The 14,497-nt window shown below is 34.4% G+C and overlaps 1 long non-coding RNA gene and 1 pseudogene across 1 annotated transcript; both read right to left on the bottom strand.

Annotated features, from left to right (window-relative positions):
- Nucleotides 1-345: 345 nt before the first annotated feature.
- On the bottom strand, nucleotides 346-7,562 carry LOC124435026 (annotated as a pseudogene).
- A 4,000-nt stretch (nucleotides 7,563-11,562) lies between these two features.
- LOC124434477 lies at nucleotides 11,563-14,030 on the bottom strand. The gene is made up of 2 exons (XR_006944780.1): nucleotides 13,877-14,030; nucleotides 11,563-12,032 (listed from the first exon to the last, which is right to left on the bottom strand). It is a non-coding gene; the product is annotated as an uncharacterized LOC124434477 (long non-coding RNA).
- Nucleotides 14,031-14,497: the final 467 nt, after the last annotated feature.

Raw genomic sequence — 14,497 nt, forward strand, 5'->3', positions numbered from 1 at the left:
ACTCCCAAAGACTGTATTTAAAAAGACTGTAGTTGTGTGTATGAACAAGCAAGTCAAACATATCTGACATCTGTAGAACACCCCACGAACAGATACTCATACTGGTTCATAGGAAAAAATTCTACCATCAAGCCATAGTAAAAGCAACAACATAGCCTAACATATTTCTCGTTCATTCATTTGCATCATTACCAATCACCATTGCCTAAGTAGGCTGATATGGAGCAAAACTGTCGCTATACATAAATAAGCAAAAGTAACACCCCGCGAAAATAAAAGATGCCTACTTGCTAGAAGAAAACCCATAAAAAAGAATTTTGAACTAATCATACAAAAATCCCAAAATAACTTCAATATGTACAACATTTTATTTTCAAAAATAATGCTAAACGATGGGAAAATATTGGTTCCTGTTCGCTCTACTTCACAACCAAGTAAATTTTGAATGAATTATACGAGTTTTCCACTTCTCACAATCACAATAAGCATTATTTGATACTCGAAGTCAGATGACTATTGTTACACGACTTGGAAGCCAATATCAATAATGTTAAACGATCCAATAGTCTTAAGCATATATTTCTTATCTGCACGATTAAAGTCTTGATCATACAGATTATTTTTTTACAGATAATCCCGATGTAATTAAGGACACTGGAAATATAACTCGGGCATGAAATACTCTAGCTTACTTTTCCTTCTTACTATCAGCCCTGCTGGTATTTGCACTTCCACTTATCGATGATGTAATTGATTTCTTCCCTTTGTCCAGTATTTTCTCATAAACTCTATTCATAACCTGTGAAATAAGAGAAAATGCAAGATTTGTATCTTTACATGTGGTCTTTTGTTTAACAATGGAGCCTATCTTTTTCTTCGAAATTTATCACCCTTTTTACGAAAAAGTTATTCTTTAAAATCATGACTAGTAACTACTTAGTTGACGACTGGATATTCGCACACTACAAAATGTTAAATTTTCTATGATATTGCACAGCACAACAAAAGAGAATTAAAACCAAAAAAATAAGAAACATAATGATTGAATAAAACTTTTCAGCCAACCACATAACGTAAGAAGTTGATGTCGAACCAAATTCACGTTATCTAGCAACATACCTTGTCCCAGGCCACTTCAGCAACGTCATCTAATTGTTTCCCTTTGTTGCGGAAGTCGCCACTAAATCGGATATAGGCCCACGCGACTATCGCAAGCAACGAGAAACCAATGACAAAATTACACAACATTACAAACGACGTGACACCAACGATTGCAAAAAGACCTGACAAAAGATACGCCAACAACATGATGGCGAAGAAAACCGCCGGAGTTCGAGCAGAATTAAAGATTTTCTTTCCATCGTTCAATTTGACAAAGTTTATGTAGGCGTCATCGATATTCGTTTCAAGTTTTTCAGCAAATTCTTTGCTAAAGTTTTCGCCTCCCATTTTCCGAGTGGTATGAAACATACCCAGGGCTGCAGACTTGTATTTCTCGTGTCGTCTATCCAGCTCATCTGGGTTAAGGAATGGAGTGTCACCCACACAAATCTATAGCGAAAAAACAACTTTAGTTTTACACGACAGTTTAATGAGAGGGTCAACTGAAAACAACATAAGCTAAACGCATTGTCATTGTCAAATATAGATAATATACAAACAATAATTAGCGGGAGCTTGCTCAAGTACCAGTAGGGCATGTTTATCAGGCATATATTCAGTTCAAATGGTTTCTATTGCTTGACCTTAGTCTCCATGGAGTATAGCTTAAACAACGAAACACCCTTCAAGATAAAGAATACATGCTTTGGCAGCAAATCACTACTGACCTTTTCCATTTTGTGCAGGTAATGATCTTTTGCACTTGCTAATGCTGCCAAATTATTTGCCTCTGCAGTCGCCTGCGACAAGAAAAAAGACGTCTTATAACAAGACAGGAAAAAAACTACAGTTACACAAAACGATATATAACTAAAACTATAAGAACAAAAACAACAACAACAACAACGTTACGACTACAGCTATAGCTACAATTACAACTACAACTCCAGCTCCTACTACAACTACAAGCTATAATTATAGTCTTCTTTAGGTGTAATGAGCAATTTTAGTTCACTACAGATTCGTAGTGTGGATACATTGCCTATGTAATGCATGCAGTTGATTACACACAATTTAAAAGAAGCATTTTAGAAAGGTTAATCACAAGTATTATTTAGCAATGAATAACAATTCGTCATTACTTACAAGAAACATAGATTTGGGTTCTGGTAGCTTATCGCCTTGGAAGATCTTCATGTAAGCCTTGTTAAAAATGACAAGCAAAAGTTTGAAACGGTTTCTTTTATAATGTTATAATATAAATTCGTGATGTTCAATGAATCTCTCATTACTTTTCGGTGTAACACTGAAAATTCAGTCGACATTTCAAGTACATGCCCACGTGTTCATAAATCTTCCAATCAAAAATGGTCAAAACCATACTGATTCGATAGTTAGAGGACAAACATGAAAATTCAAAACATGCGCTCAGAAATTTAAAACAAGCTTCTCGACACTAAGCGAAAAATAGTCATAACAAAATGAAGAGCAACAGCAAGAAATTAAATGTTTCTTATATGAAATTCTTGGTGAACGAACAAAGAACCTAACAATGTCCGCTTCAATTCCCAAATGAAAATATTGGCAGCGATAAAAGGTCTGGGACGAGGCTAAAAAGCCCTCAATACACTTGCCTTAAAATACTCAACAAGACCAAGACAAGTGACGGGCTGTCCGTTAACTTTTTTGATAACTAAATTGTCAGGGCTTAGTAAGGACGGCACAAGTTGGCTGAGATGATGTTTGAAGTCATCTTCCATAACTTAAAAATAAAGAAATATAAATGAGAGACCGTCGACCTTCGTGTAAATGGATATCTAAATAAGAACCAGCAGTGACGTAAACTGCAATTTATCATCGACAGTTAATTGGAGGGGATATTCATATATTGAACTTATTAACTTATTATTACATATTATTACCGGAAAGTTCGCCTTTAAAATCTTTGCTGGCTGCAACTTTAAGACCAGGATGTGGCATAAGAAAGCAAGAGATATCATCAAAACATGATCGGATATGGTTTCGAACTTGCAACAATTCGTTGTGTTGTTTTGGCTTTGTCTGAACATGGGATAAAACACCAATAAGGATTTAGAAATTTAAAGTAAAGGACTAGAATTATAAATGTTATAAACGTGTAAATATAAATATAGTAAAGGTTTAACCCTGTGTGCAAGAGTCTACAGAAACATGAAAAGAAACTTTCTGGCATACAAACTTTTTACATGACAAATGTTCTATAAAGAAATTCGATGTTTTCAAATTTAATAAAATATCTTCGCATGCGTGCCTAATGGTTGCTTAATAAAGTATAAACAGAACTGATGAAGATGTATAGCATAAAACAATATGTAAAAACATACAAGTACAAAGGTACTACATATAGGTTTGGTTTGTACCTCAAGACGTCGCTTCAGGATCATATCACCACCAGTGTACCCGTACTGGGCCTCGTATTCATAACTCCAGTCACGAACCAAAATCAACAAACTCTAAAAAACAAATAAAACAATAATCCTTTTTCCATTGTCGTAAACGATATACCAAAACAATAAAGTTGGGCTAAAGTTCCACAATTAGCTATGAAAGCTAACATAAGATCAACTGTAAAGATGCTGAGCTTAGAGCTGTGCAGACTCAGGCTCTGACTTCTGTTTACGCAACTCACACTAGGAATCAGCTGCAGCAGAGTTCACAGTCACAATAACAACAAAAACAATAAGCACAAAAAAAAACAACCACTCGAATGGTAGCATATATCGTCAGACCATTCAAGGTTGAGCAAAATGACACAATGAAGACACCTGGCTTGAGCCCCAAACAAACAAATTTGAGCATAATCCTAATTTAAAGTATGCTAGGGCTATACATACAGTAACGAAGTTTTCTTTAATGCCCATGAAGTATGCAAAGATAAAACACACATACAATGCCTCATCAAACTATATAGGATTCAACTAAGTACTAACTTGAAATGGTGTTGCATAGCTTTCTTCAATTGCAAGTTTACCATATTCAGTGAAAAGCTATATCAATATACAAGCATATATTTATGTATAATATCACAGAGCTTTATATATAACACAGAACAAAAGTGACAGCGGTGCAGTTAGTTGACAAAAATGATGTACAACTTTTTTTCAAGAAAACTCACTGTACCACCAGAATCAGAATGAGATTGATGTAACATGAAACTACTAACTTGGAGTCTCATTCAAACAAATACTTTGTAGGTAATTATGATGTGCACAACAGTAAACTCATATTTCTAAATTGTACATTTATTTGATTGAAAATACTTGTACTACATACATCGTACTTGCCTAAAATGACCAGTAAAAATTTATGTTGAAAACCATATTTCAATTTGTGGTCTAGAAATCAATGTCTAAGATTTACTTTTTTTGCATATAGTTTAAAAAAGAGATGTGCATTTCTAATTTCAGCAAAAACAATCTGAAAATTGCATAATGCAAACTGATGATTCACATACTAGCTGAATTACAGCACGCCAAGATGTAAAATACAAAGAATAAACATAGAAAGAGGCTTATAATTTAACCTGGAGATGTTGCAAATCATCTTCTTGGATGTTTTGAGTAATGTTGTAGATCTGAAAATGTAAGTTTAAATCTTAGATTATGACTATGATATTATTATCTTAGATTATGACTATGACATGTGATTGTAATGGAAACAAATATAGCTGGTATTGACAATTGGTAATTCAAAAGTAAAAATTGCTTGCAAAATTTTACTTGGCTGGCCACATAGAAATTAAAATGTTAGGTCATATTTCTTTTTTTACTTTAAACCTTAAACTTTTACAAATTGCATTGTACTAGGTAAATATGTCAGTAATGTAAATATTTAAAATAAACAATTTTTTTAGCAAACATGTTTTGCATACTTTATGCCATCTTCAGTGCGAAGTGAATAAATACAGGAAGTTTACACGACTATAAGTTATAGTGATAGTATTCACTTTGCACTGAAGATGGCATAAAGTATGCCAAAACATGTTTGCTTGAAGAAAATTTGTTTATTTTAAATGTCTTACAACCATTGTGTTCTTACTAAATTATGGAAATGTAAATATTACTCACAACAAAAACAATATCTCTAATTATAAAGTATCAGCACATGCATTTATATCCATTTACCTGTATTGAGCTCAACATTGTGCTCAAGGCAAAAACAGTGGCACAATCCTTGACAATTTGTAAGCAATCAAATGATCCCTGAGTATCCATGAGAATAACTGCAACCTACAAAATAAACATGTATCCATTGTTGACAAATTTGAGATTATAACTATTCTGGCTAAAAGAGGCTGCAAACCTCTTCTCCATCAGGTAATGTACAAAGGTAGGGTTTACTCCAAAGAAGGATGCCAGTAGTCTCACGCTCTGCGCCACCTCTCCATGAGAAACCAGTCAACACTTCTTTGTCATCACCAAGCCAATGGTCTGGACTTTCCTAAGTATGACATGGTCAAAGGGATGAGTAATGAAATTAAAGTTATTCAAAATAAACTAATAACTTTATGCACACAGTAGACTTGTGCAATGTATTCTTCTGATAATTTAAGTATAAAAAATTTAGTTAAATAAAAATCCACATCAACGAGAGAGAGGATAATAGCTGGATTAGAAAAATGTAAACCAAATCTCAGTAATTTGTAGCCACTGCATTCCCAACTCCAAGAAATAAATGTTAGATTATTATTCAAATTTTAGTACAATACTAAAATAAGCAATTGCTAACAGGTGTTAATTTTAATGATTCTACAGTGAAGCAACAAGATTTTAAAAATGTTGCATGAATGACAACAAGCGCCAGGCTTGTTTATTATTACTAAACAGACCTCTTTATTGTCGATTTCAGTTAACTTTTCAAATGGCGGTTGCCAAGTTACTTTCTAATGTTGCCAACTACATTTACAAATATGGAATATTCGTTATGAACTTGTCAACTTGAGTTGACAAGTTGTGTACTTGAGTACTGAAGTTGTGAACTTGAGTACTGAAGTTGGGAACTTTAGTACTAAAGTTGTGAACTAAAGTTGCGAAGTACTGGCACACGCGAAAGGTCTTGGTACCCTATAGACATTTGGCAATGAATCCGTTCAGTAAGCAAGGAAAAGCTTTAGCAATAGAAGTAAGAAATGAAATACTTGAAAGGTGGTTAAATAACCAGCGTTTGACAAACATTTTGAAACAACTAAATCTACCGTATAAGACTATATCAACTATAATAGATCTATGGGTAGACACTGGTTCTATTGCACCTCGCCAGGGCGAACGTGATGTTCGAACCACGCGTACAGATGACGTTATTGCATACGCTGAATATCTAAAAATTAATAAACCATCTATTTACGCAAAAGAGATTCAGCAACACCTAGAAAATATCAAAGTTTGCCTTCCAGCAAACTTACCTAGCAGGTCATCCATTAGTAGAATTTTGAATAAAGATCTTGGTTACTCTTACAAGATAATAAGTCAAATTCCTCGAGAGACAGAACGGCCGGACGTTATGGAGAAGTTAGAAGCTTACGTAGCAAATATTTCATTGATTGATTGCAACCGTATGCATTTCTTTGATGAGTCGCCTGTAGTTGTTACGAGTGGCAACAGACGTCGAGGGCACAGTATGCAGGGTACTACTGCATTTAAAATCCAACGATACTCTTCTAGTGCCACATCTACTGTAAATTTATTACATAATGTAAACGGCGTATCGCATTATAACACTCTTAGAGGGCCGTCAAACGGATTAGAATTGCTAAAGCTTTTCCTTGCTTACTGAACGGATTCATTGCCAAATGTCTACAGGGTACAAAGACCTTTCGCGTTTGCTAGTACTTCGCAACTTTAGTTCACAACTTCGGTACTAAAGTTCCCAACTTCAGTACTCAAGTTCCCAACTTCAGTACTCAAGTACACAACTTGTCAACTCAAGTTGACAAGTTCATAACGAATATTCCATATTTGGAAATGTAGTTGGCAACATTAGAAAGTAACTTGGCAACCGCCATTTGAAAAGTTAACTGAAATCGACAATAACATCGATTCTATTTTAAATAATCTGAGGAAGAATTTCACCGTAGAAATTACCAAATCATAGCAAAACTTTTCCATTCAAAAACAAAATAAAGTGATAAAATTTGCAAATTTCATCAATCTATGTACTACAGTACGTCGATTATCCACAAGTAAATCACTAATTCAATTCCACATTTTTTCGTACCTTTCGATCCAGATAACGCAGGAAGAAATCCAACAGAAATGACTTTCCTTTACGAAAAGCCCCAGCAACGGAAATCACAACAACCTTTTGTCTCGTATTCTACTGTCGCTTAACAAAATTTCTTCAAGAGCATCCTCGTTCAATGTAAAAACGTGTTCTTCTTCGTCAGTGGCGACGATTTGAACCGGTCTAACACCCATGACGATGTCAAAACACTTGGTATGTCGCGAAAGCCAAGTTGTAAGATCTGCTAAAATAAACGTTTCTACGTCTTATAACGACTAAATACTGGAAAAGTATGTAAGCGTGATATACTACACAACTTTTGTTAATCTTGCTTTCTTTTCTGAAAATATCCTTATCAGGTCCACACTTGGTGAAGATTCATTGGGCATATTTTACAGACATACCGATGCAACAGCATGATTTATTACAGCATGATTATTGGTTGACTGTGTTTTAACAAATCTTCCTTGGTCATTTTCCAACATCAAATATATATTGCTTATGCCTAAATCCCAAATGCGTTTTTCTTCTTCACTCTTTTCAGGGTGGATGAAAAAATGTATTATTTTCTGAAAAACGGCAAATTTGGTGGCTAAATCGTAGCAGTAATTGACCGATACCGCCATTTTTTGCATGGGAATCAGCTGACATCTACAGCCGTGATTGAGAATTCAATGATCAATTTCATCTATATTATACAGATTTATGATGTGGACAGAACTCGGTATGATGAAAATATTGACCGATTACCTTTCCACTACATACACGTTCGTTAAAAATGCTAAAAACTAGTTGGTGGAAGCATAACGCACCTTATTAGTATTCTTGATTGTTCAGACAAGACTTGTGAATTTTGACGTCTTTCTTCGGTGGCGTTTATGTTTGTTGTGTTTAGAATTTCCTTCAACACGAGCAGTTCAACTGTTGATTTCCCCCTCTATTAATGACAATCACTTGCGTAGGCAGAAAAGGGCCAAAATATAATTGTATAATCAAGTGGCACATCCGCTAAGAACATAAATAGCATGGCATGTTAATTGTATGACATGATGTTATTGCTCGGTTCAAATTTGACATAAACCAAAATTGCCAACAACGAAACAGGCAATTACTACCACAGTCCACTGCAATCATCTTACTACTACTTTTCGAAACTTACGTTCCTTGGTGTCGTTAAAAAAGCGGTGAAGGAAGTTTTCATTCCCCAACGCCTACATTTTAATTGGGGTAATTATGTACAACAAGAACTTTGAACACAGACTTGATGTCATTTAACATTTAGCTTGAAAGAAACAAGAATTAAAATTCTTCCTACAAAAACACAAGTTTGTTCATATTATCATAAAATGTAAATTGAGTGCTAAGAGTGCTGTAGATTACGTAGAAATTACTGACAGGAAACATTTACCAATCCTATGTCAAATGCAAGCAATCGAAAGGGCCAAACAAAAGATTTCCTTTGTCCGTTTGTTGTAGAGAATTCTTTAGCTATTTTCCTAGGATAGGTCTTACCTCACTCTTCCTGAAAAATGCTCAAAAATAATGTTTTTTGAACTCCGACCTTATGAAAATCCTTCAATTGAAGGAAGAGGGCATCCCCTGTACGTTGCACGAGCTCGAACTTGCCTATATTCCACAGTGCTACACGCCTATGGAATATCAAATAGGACTGAAATTCAGTTAAGAACTATTAGATTGCCGATTATGCCAACCGATGAGTGAAAATTAAGAAAGACTGTCTAAGAAGTTTATTTATAGCAGGAAAACAACCAATAAAAATCAATAATTAAAATCACAAAGAGCGCAGAAGAAAAGTATATAATTTGGACCGGCGTCAAAGTCATTGCAAACAGCTTCTCGTTTTAAACTATAATAAACCCAAGCAGCTACTCTAAAATTTAAAATTGTTCAGAAATGTGTTTTGTGCGAATTGTCGTTTTTCATGATAAATTATTCAATGTTTTAAACTAGAGAATAGAGATTATGATAAAATCTTCATCTTCTTGAAGACTAAATTTCTAATTTTTTTTTGTGGGGAGTTTTCAGGGTTGACTAGGCCCCAATTTGGAGCCATTCGGAGCCTAGTCGTGTACTTTTAGAGAAAAGTTGCCATAAAATGTAGTATTCAAGAACGTTGCGCGAGAAATCATAAATCAACCAGCTCACGATATAAGGAACTTATTTTAATACATTGAAATGTTAATATAATTTTTGTGTTGTTGATTTACCATCATGCATTGCGTGCCTCCTTGATTATTGCCATGAAAAAAATGAGCGTTTTTATGTTCATTTTAGATAACGATAGGAAAGTCATCCGTCAAGATAATATTTAAGATTAAAAATTCAAATGGCAGGGGGTTTAAAAGCTACAATGTGCAAGAAAATACTAAGCGATAAAGAAACGCATGAAAAAGCCTGGAAAAAAGGAAAATACATTTGATGACATTTTTTCAACATGGTGTTGCTTTCCAGAGCCCTCTATCTATTGGGCTTCTTTGGTGCTTCCAGGTGCAATTTTTATGATACTATAATGCGTTGAGAATTTATTCCATCAAGTTTTTTTCATCAAATATGCAATCTGATTATTTACAAAAGTTGCCTGAAATATTAAACAAACATGTCCAACAACTAAACAATATGAAACTCAGCTTTCATTAAAAACCAATTTCAATGGAGACTTAGCAGGTTACCAAATAACTAAGAATAAAAATAGGAGCTCTGTCAATAAAGCATGGAGTTTTATGTTAGGGTAAAGTGGGATATAGCAGCCCAGTACCCATGGATGTTTTAAATTAGGGTAAAGTGGGATATAGCAGCCCAGTACCCATGGATGTTTGGATACATGTTAATAACACAGTGATGGCTCCAAGAAGGCCATGCCAGGATATGAAATGTGGCTTATTGCTTTGATTCTTGTTTATAAAGATGATAAGAAATTGTCCAACAGCACATAAAGCAGTAGCGGATCCAGGGTTAGGCAAAGTGAATTATTGTTTTATATAAAATACCTTATATAAATTTTAACATTATATGTAGTTTTAAAATTTAATTATGATATGTAATTATAAATTTAAAATATCTTTATATAAAAGTTACTGGTTGTAAATTTCTAAATAGTAAAAATTAACCAATGAATGTGTTGAAGTAATTTATTTAGCCTACAGCTAAGTCTGCCCCTGACAAATGGAAGTACAAAACCTTGACTGCACGAGTTCCTTTTAACAAGGTTTCTGCTTTATGAGAACATCATGAAATAAAAAGAACTTTAGTTTGGTGATAAACTAATGGTTGGCTATCACTACTATTGCTTGGTTAACAGACAACTTTGGAACTTGATTCTTTCAGTATTGAAGCTATGTTGTACCATGTTATCTAGCTCTTACTTACACTTATTGCTAAAGCTCCCTAACTCATGAAATTATTTTGCATCATTTACAATAAACTGAAAGCCTCTAATTGTTTGTTTTACTAGTGAAACCCTTTAAATGATGGATGTATTTTCAAATTGGGTAATGAACCATTGTTAATAAATATTTGATGATGTATCAATAACAGTTTCTCACGTGAAGAACCATGAGTATATGGTGCCATGAAAACAGACTGTACAATGAAAGGTAAGAAATAAAAATACGCAGTTAGAGGAAAGTGTTGGGTTTCATATTATAATTAAAGAAACTAAGCCATCATGGCACTTGACGTACGTAAGTATATTTATAAATGTTTTTATGCAGTGCGGTATTGAATAATGAAGATTTTTTATGAAATCAGGTGACTCAACGGGATGAGTTTCCGATGGATCCCGTTGAGTCACCTGATTTTTTCAGGTCCTGAGACGATTGCTTAAATTGTCCAGCAAAGTGCGAAGATCATATCTTCATTTAAGTATAATTAGTTGATCACTTTTTAGCAAAAACTAAAATATTCGATACAAACAAATGAACAATGTTTAGAATTATGAGGTAAACAACACCAACTTTTAACATCATCCAATCATAATGGCTGTCATACTTACGTTGCAATTTCATTGGATGATATATGAACTTAGCATAGCAACCGTACTTTTGGCGCGACAATAAAAGTGGACTGTTGTAAGGGGAAGGGAAAAAAAGTAAAGCTGATTTAACTTTAATTGTGCATTGTCGTCGTTTATTGTCGTGAATTATACTCTCTCGTGCGCACATGCATTCACGGTACGCAGGGGAATCAAGTAATAATATCATATTTAATATCCATATTTTTAAATATTAGTCAATAACTTCCACCATTCAATACATATTTGCATAAACCTTATAGGCAGTACAAAATGAAAATGGATGTGATTCTCGCTTCATAATTTTCCGCCTCTTTCTGCTCGCCATCTTTCATATGCAATTCATAGAGCAGCTCATACGTTTCTACAAGCCATGGATGATCTTTTGAAAATAACATTTCCATCATACCGAAACCTTTAAAAGGTTTTTCTTTGCTTTTCGAAGGTTGTCCTCGGTGTAACTGGCAGCCTTCCTGTAAAGTTTGACAGCTTTGTCACACTTTCCTAGTTGCTGCTCGTACCATGCTTTGTAGGTTAGGACGCGTGCAAATTTCTCCTTCTCTTTGATTTCTTTTTTGAGTATTTTATTCAAACACTTTTTTGCATCAGCATATCGACATGTTTCCAGGTAACAGTCTGTTATCTAAACGAAATATTAAAAAAATATGATGTCACACTTTGCGTCACATTGATTGCGAGCAAGTTCTCGCACGTTGTGTTCAAGTAAATTAGCTAATTGCCGATTGAAAATCTTCCAGGTTTTTCGTGCATTTTGCGATGTTTATAAGAAGATATTTTCAACAAGGTGAAATCACTGGCAATTTTCTTTTGCAGACGGCTGCTTGTTTGGTACGAAACGATTGTCGATTCATATGCTTTCCTGCTTTGATAGGCAAGTCCAGAAGCTTTAGCAAGTTCTGCTGAAATGATCAACGTGGTTTTTCTGATCAACTTTTCTCTTCTCACTTTCGACTACGGAAAGTTGTCGACGACAAAAAACCTACTCTGTGGAGGCCCTTAGCAATTTTCTTTACAAATCGATGTAGTAAAATATACTTGGAGCATGATATTGATGATTTTTGGTTCAATCAAGCAGAGACGAAATGCCTTTTTTTCATTTGTTCGGTGAATTAATAGTTTGAAAACGTTGATATATATACTTTTGAAATTTTTTTGAAAATATACTATTGAATGTTTTATAAGCCGTCTTTTTATCACATAGATTTTTCATGTTTTTCTTTTGTGATGACAATTTTAAACTGGTGCACTTCACATTTTTTCAAAGACTTCTTTAGTTGATAACTTATTTCTTGTGTGATAATTCCGAGGCTATGTGCAAGCGTAGCGATTTTTGGTTTCAAGATGGCGGACATCGTTGTACAACATTGCGGTCAAAAAACGCTCATTTTCTCCTTAATGTGCAACTTTCAGATGCAACATACCTTCGGGAAATGATAAATATAAACTACCTATGTTGTAAAATTGAGCTGGTTCCTCAGTGGACGCATGGCGATGTTATTTGTAGACGACTTTTTGCTATTGGGCCCATGGCCTAGTAGCTACGTGTTTGATTTATCTCTGTTTTTTAAGCGTCATCCCTCAATTTAGAAATGACGTTTATTTTTCTAACATTATTAATATCGCATGATTTTGAAGTTCTTATTTAGCAGACATTGACATCTGATGAGTAGTCTGTCGAAATGCATAGTGTCTTTTAAAACAGTTCTTTAAAACAGTTCTTAGAATTGTTGGGTTAGTGCCCTGGTTTTAAACAGTTTTTAAGAACTCGCTATCATGTTATTATTTTAACTATTCACCATGGTAGCTACTTGCTCTTTTAACAAAGTAAATGGTTAAAAATGAACCAAGCAAAAACCATACAGAATTGGGAACAAAGTAAAAGGTTAAAAATGAACCAAACAAGAAACTTACTTTACATCAAAACAAATGTGCTGCTTTACAGCTTCCCTTTTCTCTATTTGTTCGCATGTCTGCATTTTTCATTTAGTAACCGCCATGGCGAGCAATTCAACCTGTTAGTGGCCATTGCTTGTGCGAGCAATAATCACGAAACGAAACTTATCTGAGAAAACATCTTGCCCCAAGGGAGTCACAACACGATGCTACACAATCTCGAGTTCTTTAACGCAGACCGCATAGAGTAGTTACATTATGATGCATTTCACTACATATGGCCCTTAGAGGGTTAAGTACAGGTTTCGGTTAAATATATAACACTAACAGGGACTTGTTATGACTCACATCACAGCAGTTTTTCTCTAGAAATCCCATGTCTGAAAATAGTGACATTTAAAACGGTACGAATCTTATCCTGTGAGAATAGACGAACTTAGTAGCTATCATAAGAGCAACAAGAATCACTTTGGCAATATCGCCAGACATCAGAAACCAAACAATCAAAAAAAATTTTTATTTGAACAAACGTCTCTATTTAAATATGGCAAAATTCGTGTAAATCAGACGTACCTGTGTCGAGAGAAGAGCTTGTTCAAATCAGAAATTTGTCAATATACCGCAAAAAGTCTTGAGAAAATGATGGTATCTGTTTCAATGCGATTGCTTTTAGAATTTGTGAAGCTCCTTATTATGGCAGACGTAGAGTCGCAGTCAAACACTGCAGGTTGCTATCTAAGATAGAAGGAATGTTGATGAAATTGAACGAATCTTATTCGTTGGCAAATAATTAGTTATGCTACTAGCAACTGTTGCTACGATGCAAGAAAAATTTTTAATTAAAAACAGTGGATTTGGTAAATTGACAAAAAATTCCAATTCAAATTTGGGGTTCAATAGCACAGAATATATTTGAAAAAGTCGTCTGGTTTTTGCACTTTTGTTAAGTCCATTTATTTACCTTTCAAGAGACATGTTGTACGAATCTTTCAGTTGTGAAATGAAGTAGCATGTCTTTACAAATTTAGTTCATAAAAATCACAATTTTCCGCCAGTGGGAATTCCCTTTTTTCTTTCAAATCTACTCCCATAAGGCCTTTAAATGCTAATCATCACTGCAGACTTAATGCAAATTACACTTCTTCTTGTATTGTATGCTTTACTAACACTATGGTTTCAATTAAACATGGCAGA

The sequence above is a fragment of the Xenia sp. Carnegie-2017 genome, unplaced genomic scaffold (genome assembly GCF_021976095.1).
Source record: "Xenia sp. Carnegie-2017 unplaced genomic scaffold, XeniaSp_v1 HiC_scaffold_14, whole genome shotgun sequence".
NCBI classification, from domain to species: Eukaryota; Metazoa; Cnidaria; class Anthozoa; order Malacalcyonacea; family Xeniidae; genus Xenia; species Xenia sp. Carnegie-2017.